Genomic DNA, 13,487 nt, shown 5'->3' on the forward strand with positions numbered 1-13,487 from the left:
ACAACCTTGCTGTAAGGAATGGACAAGAATCTGTCAAAGTGCCTGGCATGGGAAGTGCTCCATAGATACTCTTTCCCGCAGAAGATTTCCCCCTAACATGGATGGCACTGATCAGACAAGTGAACCATGGAGGTGCTCAGTAGATGTGTTCCTGGCCATCGCACACAGGAAAAAATTAAGAGCAGACTACTTAGAGATGGATGAGGTTGCTCATGTCTGAGCTTCCCTGGTGGGCCTCCAGGGCAGGGTCCTGCTCTACTTCCTGTGTCCCCACTGCCTAACCTGGATGCCAGCTTCAACTGGCTAAAATGAGCATTAAGCCAGAAGGTACATCCTACTCCCACTCACTCATTCCAACCCCCTCCCCAAATGTTACCAAATTGAAAAGCCTTTTCAGAAAAAGGTTACCCATAGAAGAAAGCTTCAGAGCTGATTGTTTTATAATGAGAATGATTACTGGGAAAGAGAAGAAAACCAGCTGCAGTGCCTCCCAAGAGGCCCTGAGAGCCTGGCACCTGCCCCCAGGCTTACACACACTTTGAACCAACAGGTGGAAAAAGCCCAGCCTGTTAAGAGCTGCAAAACCTTCCTGTTTGATTAGAAAACCAATTTACTGTTATACACAGCCTGCCTCTACCTTGTCTCTTTTCTTAGTTTAATGTAATTTTTCAATGTGAATATACATATTTGTCCTCTTGCAGAAGTGCAGGCCTCTGCAGCAACCTCTCAGGTGACTTGTATCTTTTTTTTTTTTTTTTTTTTTTGTGAGACAGAGCCTCAAGCTGTCCCCCTGGGCAGAGTGCCATGGCATTACAGCTCACAGCAACCTCCAACTCCTGGGCTCAAGCGAGTCTCTTGCCTCCGCCTCCCAAGAGGCTGGGACCACAGGCGCCCGCCACAACGCCCGGCTATTTTTTGGTTGCAGCCATCATTGTTTGGCGGGTCCGGGCTGGGGATTGGAACCCACCACCTTAGGTGTACGTGGCTGGCGCCTTAGCCGGTTGAGCTATAGGCGCCGAGCCAGGTGACTTGTATCTTAATGACTATGCCAGCGTCTGCTATCTTGGCCAGCAAGCTCCAGTCAGAGGCAGGAATGCAATTAGGTTGCAAATTCTGAGAAGAAAGGCAGAGAGAAGATGGGATGTCTGGGCTTAGCAAAATGGTTGACTTCAAATTTAAGGTAGGATTATTTAAGGATTCGTGCTTAAGTTCAAATAATACATGGTTCCCTCTCTTGTGCTAAAACAATATGCCACCCACTGTGCCAAATTCTCATGTCCACACCAGAGAAGCTGGGATGGGGCCTTCATTCTTCTCTGTTCTGAACAGAGAGATAAGACTCTTTGGTCTCCTGGCAGTTTGTAAACTGCTCTTATCGGAGACACAGCCATGATATGCAAGGCCAACTGACTAAAACTGACAGCTCCCTGGGGGCTCCAAGCAAAGTTCTCAGAGTAGCTGGACAGGGAAAATCTGGAAATGCAGCAGGGGCCTCCCTAGCAGTCTGTGCTCTGTGTGGTGTCCCAGTCTGGCTGTGCACAGAGAGGCAGAAACTTGCAAAGACAACATCTGTATCAAAGGGGAATGAGATCCCCAATTATGGAACCCTGTGAGCTACAGGGATGCTGGGCACAGCACTCCTCAGCCCCAACACCCACAGCTACTAACTGTAATTCCTGCTTCCACGAAGCTCGCCTCATAAAACCAGACCCTCACTGCCGTTCCCTGTAAACATCTCTGTGGGCCACTAAATACATTTCCCCTCTAGAACGCTTGACTTTACTGTTACATCCCTGGTGATTATGGATGACTTGGACAGCCCTCTGACTTTCAGAAAGTGATGCTGTGTTTGGCACAACGGTCTGCAACATAAAGTTTCTTAGCAAAGACCTTAAAAATAGACAATCCCGAGAATCGTGCAGAAGCCTATGGTAGCACGACAGTCAGAACAGAGCACAAGAAGTAGTTTATAAGAGGTTGGGCTGTGGGAGTCAGTCGTATATACAGTAGACCTTCCAGAGCTGACCACCTCCCAGCACTGACCCTCTCCTTAAATTGACCTAAGGTTCAGAGACTAGACATGCACCACATGTGCACAGCATTCAAGAGGCCTGGTTCCTTATGGTCACCACCTCAGCACGTTGACCAGTGTGTTACAGTCCCTTGGGAGGTCAACTTACAGAGGCCTATGATATATCCTTCTCAAACCTCTAATGGTAATGGCAAAAGAAGGGCAAAGGCACTGAGCTGAGCTGAACTACAGTTTTTTCACTTAGATCCTGGGGTTCTCTTCTTGGCAGCTTCCCACTGCCAGTTAGAAGGGAAGAAAGTCCTTGTGAAGACAGAGCCACCCAGTGCTGTTGGCTAGATTACAGGAACTCAGGAGCAAAGTTCACATCTACCTGGAAAGGCTGCTGAGGGAACCAGAGGATGGCAGTCAAGTCTGTGTTGTCCATGCCCCCACCATGCCAGGATGAGCAACCCAAAAAATGAGGCCAGGACCAACAGTGTCATAAAGAACCCTACCTCCCTTACTCACCTGGGTTCTGTTTTTAAGCTTTACTGTGAAAATTTTCAAACATAGATATAAGTTGACAAGAATAGATGATGAACATCCATCTACCCAACACTCAGATTCAACATTTGTTAACATTTTCCCATAGTTGCTCCATCCACCTACAGCCCACACACTCACGCCAACACATAATTCTTTTCCTGAACCATCTGAAAATGGGTTGCAGATGTCTTGACACTTCACCCCTAGATACATTAGCATACACCTCCTAAAAATAAGAACATTTTCCTACAAAACCACAATAAAATTAGCACACCCAAGAGAACTGACAATAATCCCATTATATCCAAAGCCTAGTCTGTACTCAAATTTCCCTACCCAGCTCTATTTTTTTATAGCTGTTTTCTTAAAACCATGACTCAATCAAGGTCCATGCACTGCATTTGATTATAGTTTTTTTAGTCAAAAACAGTCTTTCCGCCCTAATTTATCCTACCCCTCCCTCTCCCCTCCAATGTGAACTATCTGAAGATCCTAGGCCAGATACCTTACAGGATACCCTGCTACCTTTTGTCTATTTCCCCATGATCTTATTTAAACATGTCCTCTATCCTCTGTTTCACAGAAACTGGAAGGCACACCTAGTTTAGATTTAGCGTTAATGTTTTTAGTGAGACCCCTTTGCAGGTGAGGCCATGCAGTTCCTAGTGCATCACACTGCCAAGCGCATTACTGGGGCCACACCTCAGAACCAGAACAGCTGTACGCATACATGCATGTGCATGTGTGCATATACAGAACAGGGGAGAGGGAGAAGGGGGGAGAGAAAGGGAAGGGAGAATGAGAGACTGACAGACACCAGGGTCAGGGTCCTCTGCAGTCCGGGAGAACCTGAATTCTGTTGATGAAGTTCTGTTTTGTTTGAAAATCTCCATGGGCAGATTCTGAGGCCACAGTTGAGAAGCCCAGCTCTAAAGGATGCCATCCTAGAAGCTAAAGAGGAATTTTCTTTTTTTTTTGGCCAGGGCTGGGTTTGAACCTGCCACCTCCAGCATATGGGGCCAGTGCCCTACCCTTTTGAGCCACAGGCACTGCCCGATAAAGAGGAATTTTATAATACTTCTCAGAAATGTCTGCTATATTTCTTGAAGTGGAACTGTGTTTCATACGTAACTTATAAAAACACAGAAAGATCTACAGACATACGAAGGGAGATGTAACCTTAAAGAGATGAGCCCTTCCCTAGAGAATCTTCTCAAGAGAGCACAGGCTGTAGTGATGAGAAAAGCTTTTGTGTAACTAAGAAGGTCAGGATTGAACAGCAGCCTGGTGGCCACAGCCCCTCCTCTAACCTATTGATTTAGAATCCTCCATTTCAAAAAGGACAAGCCTAGACTCCTTGAAGCCTCTGACACTCACTGTTCTCTGTTCACACTCCTGCCCCACAGCCAGTCTGGAGGGGGCAATACCCTGTTAAGAAAAGGGCATTAAACAGTATGAGTTGAGATGGCATTGTGCCTTAAGAGCTCTGTAAACAGACCCAAGATCAAATCTCAGCTCTGCCACTCAAAAGCTGTGTGTCCCTGGACAGACTATGTATTTAACCTCCATGAGCTTTAGTTTTCTCATCTTCAAAATAAGGATAATGGCATCTTCTTCTAGATTGCTGTCAGGATTAAAGGAGAAAGTGTATATAAAATAATGAGCGTAACTTCTAATTCACAGTGCTCACCATATGTGAGCTATTATGAATCATAACCATGTAATTAGCTTAACATAACATCTGTGGTGAAGGAAGCATGCAAAAATATTAGCTCCTATTATTAATAATACATTTGCTAGACTGACCCTGACCCATGTGGCCCAAATAATCAGTGCGCCTCTGAGCAGACTTGTCTTTTGCTCCCATGTCACTGCTAGTCTCTTGGCCAATCTCTGTTTTCATTATTGCTGTCTCCCTCAAATATCTGAGTCACACAAGGGCTGGGCAATATGACCCCTATCCCAGTGTCTTCTGCAAGGATAAGGATTAGGGAAAGCAGAATTTATATGCTTTTGGTTTCCAAAAGTTGGAAAGACCCTCTAGGGTGCTGCTTCTTTAAGGGTGGTTCCTACACTACCCCTATTTCCTAGAGGAGGATGAGGGCTACTTATTAAAAAGCCTAAGTCCCCAGTGCCCACCCACTGAATCAGCCTTTCTGGAGGTGGTGCCAGAATCTGCATTTCTAACAAGCTCCCACCTGAAGTCACTGGGGGTCAGTCAGGAGGAGGTCAGGCTCCTGGGTATTGGGAAGAGGCAAGAGGAGTGAGACCAGCTCGGTCAGGAAGGCCCAGTGGCCAGACCACCTGTCTTCTGCACAGCTCAGGAAGCTTTCCAAGTCACAGGGACCAGAGATTCTGTAGGGAAACCAGCTGTTCTCCCCGCACACATGTTCTCTAATAATCCTCATGCAGCGTGAAATGAGTTGCCCAAACATTCAGGACCTTCTCTTGAGAGCACAAAAGCAGCTTCAGAACTGGGAGGATAGTACTGGCACGAAACCCACAGAACCCTGTGTGACTTTTTTCTTTTTTTTTTAATCATCTATCAAAGGAAGTTTTGCAAACTCTCACTCGGGCTACCTCATAAAACATAGTGACTACAGAAACACAGACATCTTGACTATATTTAAGAGGTGGGTCCAAATGCACTCGTACTTGTGTTGTTGAGTTACGGTGTACACACAACAAGCTCAACACCTCCCGCTTGTGTCAACGCCCCCTACACACTCATTCCCCTCTCCTCTATCCCATCTCTGCTCCACTGGAAAAACTCTGAACCTGTGGTTCTCGCCCCCACCCCAACTCTGCAGGGGATGTATCTGGCAATGTCTGGAGGCATTTTTGGTTTTCCTGACTTTGGAGAAGAGTTCTAAGTGCTACTACTACCTCATAGACCAAGGATGCTATTGAGCAAAGAATTACCTGGCCCCAGTGTTGCTGCTGAGAAACCTTGCTTCCACAAGAGCAACTGTGAAAAAGATACCTGCAATTTATAATAGATTTCTAAAATCTTTACTTTTTTTTTTTTTTGAGACGGAGCCTCAAGCTGTCCCCCTGGGAAGAATGCTGTGGCATCACTCACAGCAACCTCCAACTCCTGGGCTCAAGCGAGTCTCCTGCCTCAGCCTCCCAAGTAGGTGCCCACCACAACACCCGGCTATTTTTTGGTTGCAGCCGTCATTGTTGTTTGGCAGGTCCAGGCTGGATTCGAACCCGCCACCTTAGGTGTACATGGCTGGCGCCTTAGCCACTTGAGCCACAGGCGCCAAGCCAAATCTTTAATTTTAAAAGGGTCTACTCTAGTGAGCATGCCATGTTCTATATTCTGGACATTAATATATTTACTAACACCACTAAATTTAGTTATTTTTCTAATTTATTTTTAAAGGTTCATGCTAGTCTGTGTGTCTAAGACCTCAGGATGACAGGGCTGTGGAGCCCAACTGGCTCAACTGGACTGACTCCAGTGTGATCCTGCCGCCCTGGGGACCCAAGTGGTGTCTCTGGACCACATGCTACAGTTAGCTTTTGTGTTCAGTAATCTCTGTTCTGGGAATGTCAAAATTGGCCTCCCCATCTACTAAAACTGGGAGTTCACTTGCTTTGCAACCCGCACCTGAGGGTAATGGACACTGCCTGAGTAAACTGCAAGTTTGGCCATATGGCCTTTATTTCCCTCAAACTCCCCTTTGCCAGAATTGGGCTGGCCACTTGGTACAGGCTGAGATGGCCCTGGCCACTCTCAATCTCAGAGGCTCTAAAGGACCTTATGAAGGAGATCTGTGGGAGTTTCAGGCATTCCTGGACCCCAGCATAGTTCCCCTTTGCAAGATGTGTTGGTCTCCCCTGAACTTCTTGTAGGTCCAGCTGCCTGGTGGCCCCTCTCTCCACAAGCACCTGAACAAGTCTCTTTTTCCTGGGCATGGAACACCTGGTGAGGTCTCCTGGGCTGCTGTTCACTGTTAAGTCCGTTCTTCAGTTCACCATGTCTGAGCAGTCAGGTTTGTTTCTTCATGGCCACCCCAACTCCTCCCGTGTCCAATCAATCTGCCTTCTGAGCCCCCACTCTGGATGGGCCACTTTGACCCTCTGCACTGAGGGTTCTGTAGCCAGAGATGGCAGGTCCATTTGCCTGATTCTATTTGTTAAATAATCCCTTCTTTAAGATTTCTGAAGTCTGCTTACACTTTTTATCATGTTCACCCATATTTCTACAAATGTCTTCATCTAAAACTCTCTGGGAGGCACGTCTTCCTCCATGGGTCTGTTTGGGGATAGGAAGAGACCGAACAAACCAACTGCCAAATCTGACTTGGCCCAGGTCCACCAGGCCGGGCACTAAGCCTGCACCTTTACACGCCGGGGTCAAAAGCTGTTTCAGTTCGTTTACATGGAATTAAAATTTAAATTTCAAAAGTTGTCTTTTAAAGTCACTGCTTTTAATCAACAGTGTTTTTCAAGTTTATAATGAGTTCTATCATAGCAGGCAAAATATAAATCTTAAAGTGAGCCTCACAAGTCTTTTTAAGATTAATAATAAAGTAGAGAGTTTTAACATAGAAAAGTATCAAGGGTAGGAAACAAAGAACTTATAAATAAAAATAAAGACATAAAAATCTTTCTTCTTCTTGAAGTCCCTGGTATTGCAGAGAGGAGGCTCCCAGCACTCTCTGTCCAGATGACTCAATTTAGAGCCTGGGCTTCTGGCTCATCCTGATGGACACTCTCCTCATCTGGGGATGCCCGTTGTCCTCATCACAGCAGTGACAGAAGAATCCACAGCTCAGCAAGCCCCATGCACAATATATGGAAAGGACCATGCACCTGTTATTTCTGAGTCTGTCACACAAACTCATAAAACACCAGAAAATCCAAGAATCACCTAGAACAAGAACTCCTTCCTGACTGGAAGCTTTTGGGACAGCTCCTATAGAAGGCCACAGACAGTTCCTGAGCTGCAAATACAACTCGCCCTTAGGAATGGAGGCTATTACAGTAAATCCCCGAGTTACAAACATCCAACTGATATACAACTTGTACTTAAGAACAACAAAAGGTAGATGTGCCTGTTCCAACTTACATACAAATTCAACTTAAGAACAAACCTACAGAACCTACCTCATTCATAAGGCAGGGACTGCCTGTGTATTACTAGTTAAATGTTTCCCTGTCTCTCAGAGAGGGGTGGATTTTCCCACCGCATTGGCATCAAGCCTGCCCATTGCTTCAGCGCATCCAATGGGAGCAGAAGTGACATGCGCCCCTTCTGAGCACAAGCTCCTGAGCTCCTCGTTCCTTCTGCCATGACATTAGGAAGATCACAGACAGACCTTGCCACCAGCCTGCATCCCTGACAACATGAAGCAGGGGCACAGCTGACCCCCGATGGATGTGCCATGTGGGCAAAAAGTTTAAGCCTCTGCTGCTGCCAAGCTGCAATTTTTTGTCACAGTGCAATTCCCCCTCCTCTGAGGGCTAGAGCCCCTGGCGGCATCAAAGCGCCTGCACCCTCTGCCTCTCTGTGGTGTCAGGTTAAATGCAGTCTCACCATCCTCGTCCACACACCTGGCAAAGAACTCTCTTGAAATTCAACAATAATACATGTTATCTATGAGGCACATTGAACCTTGCCCAACTGTCTCAGAAGCATCCACCACACAATCCTATCAGGTTAGCTGCTACAATGAGAATTCTGCTCTCTTAATAAAGGGGAGAAGTACTAAGAAAGAAGAAAATTGTGTTTTGAGTAAATGAGGACCCGAGAAGTACCTCCCAGAGTGCCAGCCTGAAGAATCACTTCCCAGCCCAGACGCACCCAAAGGCTCTTAGCAGAGAAGCATGGCTTGCTCAGAGCTGCCTCGCCTTTCTCTGCTTCTCTTTTTCCACCCTTGGGGTAACTCTAGCCTCCTCCTGCCACCATAGTTAGGACCCAACCAGGAAGTCTGCTTCTAACAACCATCAGAAGACAGCCTTGAGATTTGTCAAAAGGGGAAGCTTGGCCAGAGGGCAGCTCGGGAGACATCTCTAGGACCAGATATCAGCACAGAACAGAGGCCTAGGGCTGCCTAGAGACCCATCTCCAACATACACCCTGCCGGGTCTCTTCAAAGAATGGAGGCTGTAGAGCGGCCATGAGGATATCAGCTAAGGAGAAAAGAAGCCACCACAAGGAGAGTGGTGGGAATGCCCCGGACCAAGAAGGAAAGAGGGTGGACAAGACAGCCGCCGGGGAGAGAGTGAGAAACTGTCAAACGCAGCCACCAGGCAGAATTTACAGGTGCCAGGTAGAGAACCCTGAACACACTTGAGATGCTTTCACGGGATGTCCACAGGAGGATGCTGTGAGACTGCGTGGAGGTGTCTGTCTAAGTCCAGATACTGCACAGAAGTCCAATTACTGAGATAAGGAAGATCACCAAGGAAGAAAGCATTTTTAATACGACAGACAACTTTCAGGAAGAACAGGAGAAGCTGCCTCCAATTGTCTCCCAATCACAGGCTTTTAAAGGAATGACCAAGTGCTTCAGGCAGGTCACTGTGTATCTCCCAAGCGGCTACATGCACTGGGGGCCAGCCTATGGGACTGGTGAATCTTGGTGCCTAGAAGTCTGCAATGCGGCCCTCAGAATCTCAGCTCCTTTGTCTTGTAGAAAGTCCATCATTTCAGGCCTTGGTGGTTCAGGCTTATAATCCCAGCACTTTGGGAGGCCCAGGCAGGAAGACTACTTGAGGCCAGGAGTTCAAGGTCTTTCATTTCTGGGAAAAAACTTAAGGGTCAAGGCATTAGCTAAAGGAAAGAAAGGATTACAAAAAACATACAGGGGTTCATGGTGCCACTTATAAGAGTCATAGTACTCTTAGGAATATGGTTATTCCAGAGATGAAGGAAAGGAACACGGAATTAGTGTAAAAGCCAGTGGCTTCCACAAAGAAGACTCTCCTTAGTCTGTGAGAGCTCCTAGCATTTAAAAAATGTTTTTATTTAGGTATTGCTGCATTTTGAACTGAGTCCTTTTAAGAAGGTGTCATTTTATAAACTCAGTAACTAGTAAATAAAAATGTTAATCTGGAAATATACACAGTAGTTAAAAAAGTTTTTCCTTCCTTGTACCTCCACAGACCTGACCCATGAGCGCGGCCGAGAGGAGAACATGGGAGCAGTTAATGTTCACACTGGGCTTTAGGGCCACGGTTCCCAGCAGGCGTTAGGGAGGAGACTTAAGTGAACAGAAATGCCTCAGAAACTTCCTCCTTAAAATGACCACAGGGACAGTCCAGCTGAATGACCCCCAGAGACTAGAAGGGGATCCTCCCTTTCAGGGTGGGACACTAATCCAAGAACTTCTGGGAGGGCCTAGGCAGGGACAGTGGCACCACCAGCAGCAGCCTACATCTCCATTAAAACAAACACTCCAGGCACGTCACAAAATGACCGGCCTTAATTGGGTTTGCTGGCAAAGCTATCAGCAGAGTGACGCACTTCTAATTACCCATTAAAGGATGTTATCAGTGAGCTGAGCCTAACGATGGAAGACAACTTATAACCTTACACACCCAGAGCTTGATCTGGGATTCATGCAGGGACCAAGGTACTGCTAGTGGCTGCTCACTTGTTTTCTTTTTAAGCCTTCCATGGTCTCACTGAGGTCATTCTGCTTCTAACCAATATCACTAAGTGGTAGTGGAATTTTAAAAGTTTTTTTGAATGATTTAAAGGAAAGGGCCAAGGTCTAATGTAGGCTAAGTTCCTATTTCTAAGAAGAGTATTGGTAGAATTTTCAAACTCACCATTTTTTTACTTTGCTCGCATGGATGCTGGCTTTTTACAACCAAAGGCACAACTTGCAGCCCAAGGTCCAAGCTGCCCTACCCTGTATGTCCACACCTCGTGTCTCCTGAAAGCCAGTCGGCTGAAAGAATCTGTATGACACACACATGCAATAAAGAACAAAATGGACAGGGCAGATGTTCACAAACAAGGCTCTTCATAATGTTATCTAGGTATTGAAAATATCCCCTCTCTAGGGCCTTCTATCTCTCAGAGGTTTAAAATACATGAAATAGTGCATGATCAGTAATACACACATACATAAACACACATGATTTTTTTTTAAAGATCTGAAAAACTCAGCAAGCAGAATTGTAAGCTACATCCTCACCCAGTTCACTAAGCACCGTACATCTCAATCACTTCATAAGCAAAGATCAGCTACCCAGCATTTTCCAACTTTCCCTAATGAGAATGCTAAATTCAAAACTGTGAACAGGTTTAACCTTTCTTCATTTATTAACTAGAGGAATTCCCCCAGATACTCGGGATTCAAATGATGCTTTGAAATTATACAGGGTTAAGTACAGCCTCCAAAAGGATGCACCCAGCTCAAAGAAAAGCGAGTTCAACATCAAGCTGCCACAGCACCGGGTACTTGCGGACACAGAGCGACCCTTAAACCCTGGGGGACAGCTGTGCCCTGCACTGCTGAGCTGGCCTAGTGACTCGGGAATGCACCAGCTGGGAAGAGGTGGCGGATGAACTTTCCTCATTGTGGCCTAGATGAAGTCACTATAGGCTCAAAGTTCAAGACAGCCATATAAAGTCTCTTTTTTTTGAAAGTCTGAACCCTTGTAGTTGTCCATATGATCGAGTATCCTCTTTCTTGGAATGGGGACTTATTACCACAGCTTTTAATGACAGTGAGGCACAGTAAGCTGGAATATAGTTTAATTGGATGTCTCAGAAGACACTAACAGACTGTATGTGTTTTAAGACCAGACCACTTAAAGACACAAGTGCTAGAAAGGCATGGGCAGAAATGGGTTTAGGTTCATTTCTATAGCAAGAGATACGGCCCACCCATGTTCCCCAGTTCTCCTGTGTAAGGCCTGCTACACAGGCAGGCAGGGGAGGCCTGTCCCTGTTACGTGCCTAGTGCTGTGGGCTCCAGTGGGCTCCCGCCACCTTGCTCCCCAGCAAGAGCCAGGCTGGAGGAGATAACTCACAGAAAATGCACACGGCCCTCAATAAGACAAAGATGCCAGGCCAAGAGCCCAGAAGAACCAATGGAGGTAAAAAACAGACTGAGTTTTGCTTAGGTCCTAAAAAGGAACACATGCCTGGGGTAGTTAGAACCAACTTCATTACAGCAAACTGTTTTCCATAGCCCTGATCACCACTGCCCTCCAGAGAAGACATCCACATCCACATCCACATCCACCCATCCATAGGGTAGAGACACTCCTTTGCTCTGTATGCCAAATGCCAAGCTCTCCCACGAGTTGAGTGGCTGATGATTCTGGGTTCCAGCATAAAAGCAGCCAGACCATGTTTTAGGGGAGGATCTGTCAGGCTTACAGAAAGGTGCATGGATAAAACCCCTGCCTGCTCCACCCCTCCAGAACCACGAGCTCATCCCGAAAGGCAGCATCTAGGGGCGATTCCACCTGCAGGTAGACTGTCTCGATTTTAATCCTAGTGCCACCACCTCCTAAGTGGTGACCGCTAGTACACTTGTGCCGTTTCCCTCAGTTCCTGTGTCTGTAAAATTCGGTAATAAGAGAGCATAAGGATGTTGTGACAATCAACTAAGTTAGTAAGTGACAAGCTTAGACGTGTGCTTCACTCTTGGCAGTGGCCTGAGTGTGTGGGGGCCTTTCCTTCCCAGAACAGGATCTAGCCTCCCTGTCCCTCAATCTGGCACAAAACAACCACTTCTGAGATTACATCTCAGGCATTCCTTGTGCCACTTAGCTCTTCAAGTTCTAGGACTCCCCTGGCACACGAGCAATCAGCCTCTAATTTCTCCCGTGCAAAAGGAGCTGTATGGCAGAGAGGACGCAACATGGAGCCAGGCCCTGTCATTCACCAGCTCTGCACCACAGGGCAGTGAACTTGCCTCCGTCCTCAGATACAAATGGCCCCAGAAGGCTGATTACAAATATCTATCCAGGGCCACATTATTTCTGATAAGTACTTTTATTAATGATCTAATAAAATGTCTTGATTTATAATCAACCAGATGATGGAAAGTCTGATGCTCCAACCCAATAGCTTGATGATGAAGATGCTAAGTGGATATTAAAGTACAAAAAATAATCTAAAGTGATTTTCATTATATGTAGCGTTGTCAGTGAGATCATTGATAAATTTTTGGCTGCCATGCTATCAAAGGCAATATTCTACAAGGTTCAAAGAAACTGATCTGATTACAATGATAATCACAGATAGCAAAGGCCAGGGGTGAGAGGTTCGGCTAAGACGAATTACTTGGTGGTCAGCCACCCACATCCTAAGTGAACAAGTGGGTTGTAGGTTTGGACTTTGAAAATAAAGCTATGTCAACAAAAAGAACGACACTCATAAACACGTACAGCCTCTGTCCTCCTAATTTCCTGCCCTTTAGCAGAGGTGGCCATTCATAAGAACAAATTAGGCCTTTGTGATAAGGGGAGGAATAAAAATGCAGACCCTCTAAGGCTGGCTGTGCAGAGGCAGGTAACAACCTCATAAATGACGGTCGTGCAAACTAATGGGACACCCCACTCCCACCAAGAGAAACCAAGGGCCCAGACTCTTCACAAAGGCAACAGATTTCTGGGGTGATGGGTGAAGCTGCATCAATTTCTACAAAAATAGCTCTTATAATTCTTTCCAGGATAAATCTCATCCTTCTTGAAAATTGTGCTCATTAAATATCTGCTAAAACTAAAGCCTTTAAAAAAGGAATCTCTCACAATGCTGGCTTCCCAAACCAGAGAACTTATATAAATATGCATTGCTGACCCTTGTCGATCATTGTTAGTTATCAACAGCCATGCTATAGTCAACCAACCACTAAAGGTCTAAGGAGGCGAGGCAGGCACCTCCTCCCATCTTACTCATGATCTGACAGGGAAGTAGAGGCAAGGGCAATGGGGCAGAGCAGTGGGCAGG

Source organism: Otolemur garnettii, unplaced genomic scaffold (assembly GCF_000181295.1).
Source record: "Otolemur garnettii isolate 467f Iridium unplaced genomic scaffold, OtoGar3 scaffold00017, whole genome shotgun sequence".
In the NCBI taxonomy this organism is placed as follows: Eukaryota; Metazoa; Chordata; class Mammalia; order Primates; family Galagidae; genus Otolemur; species Otolemur garnettii.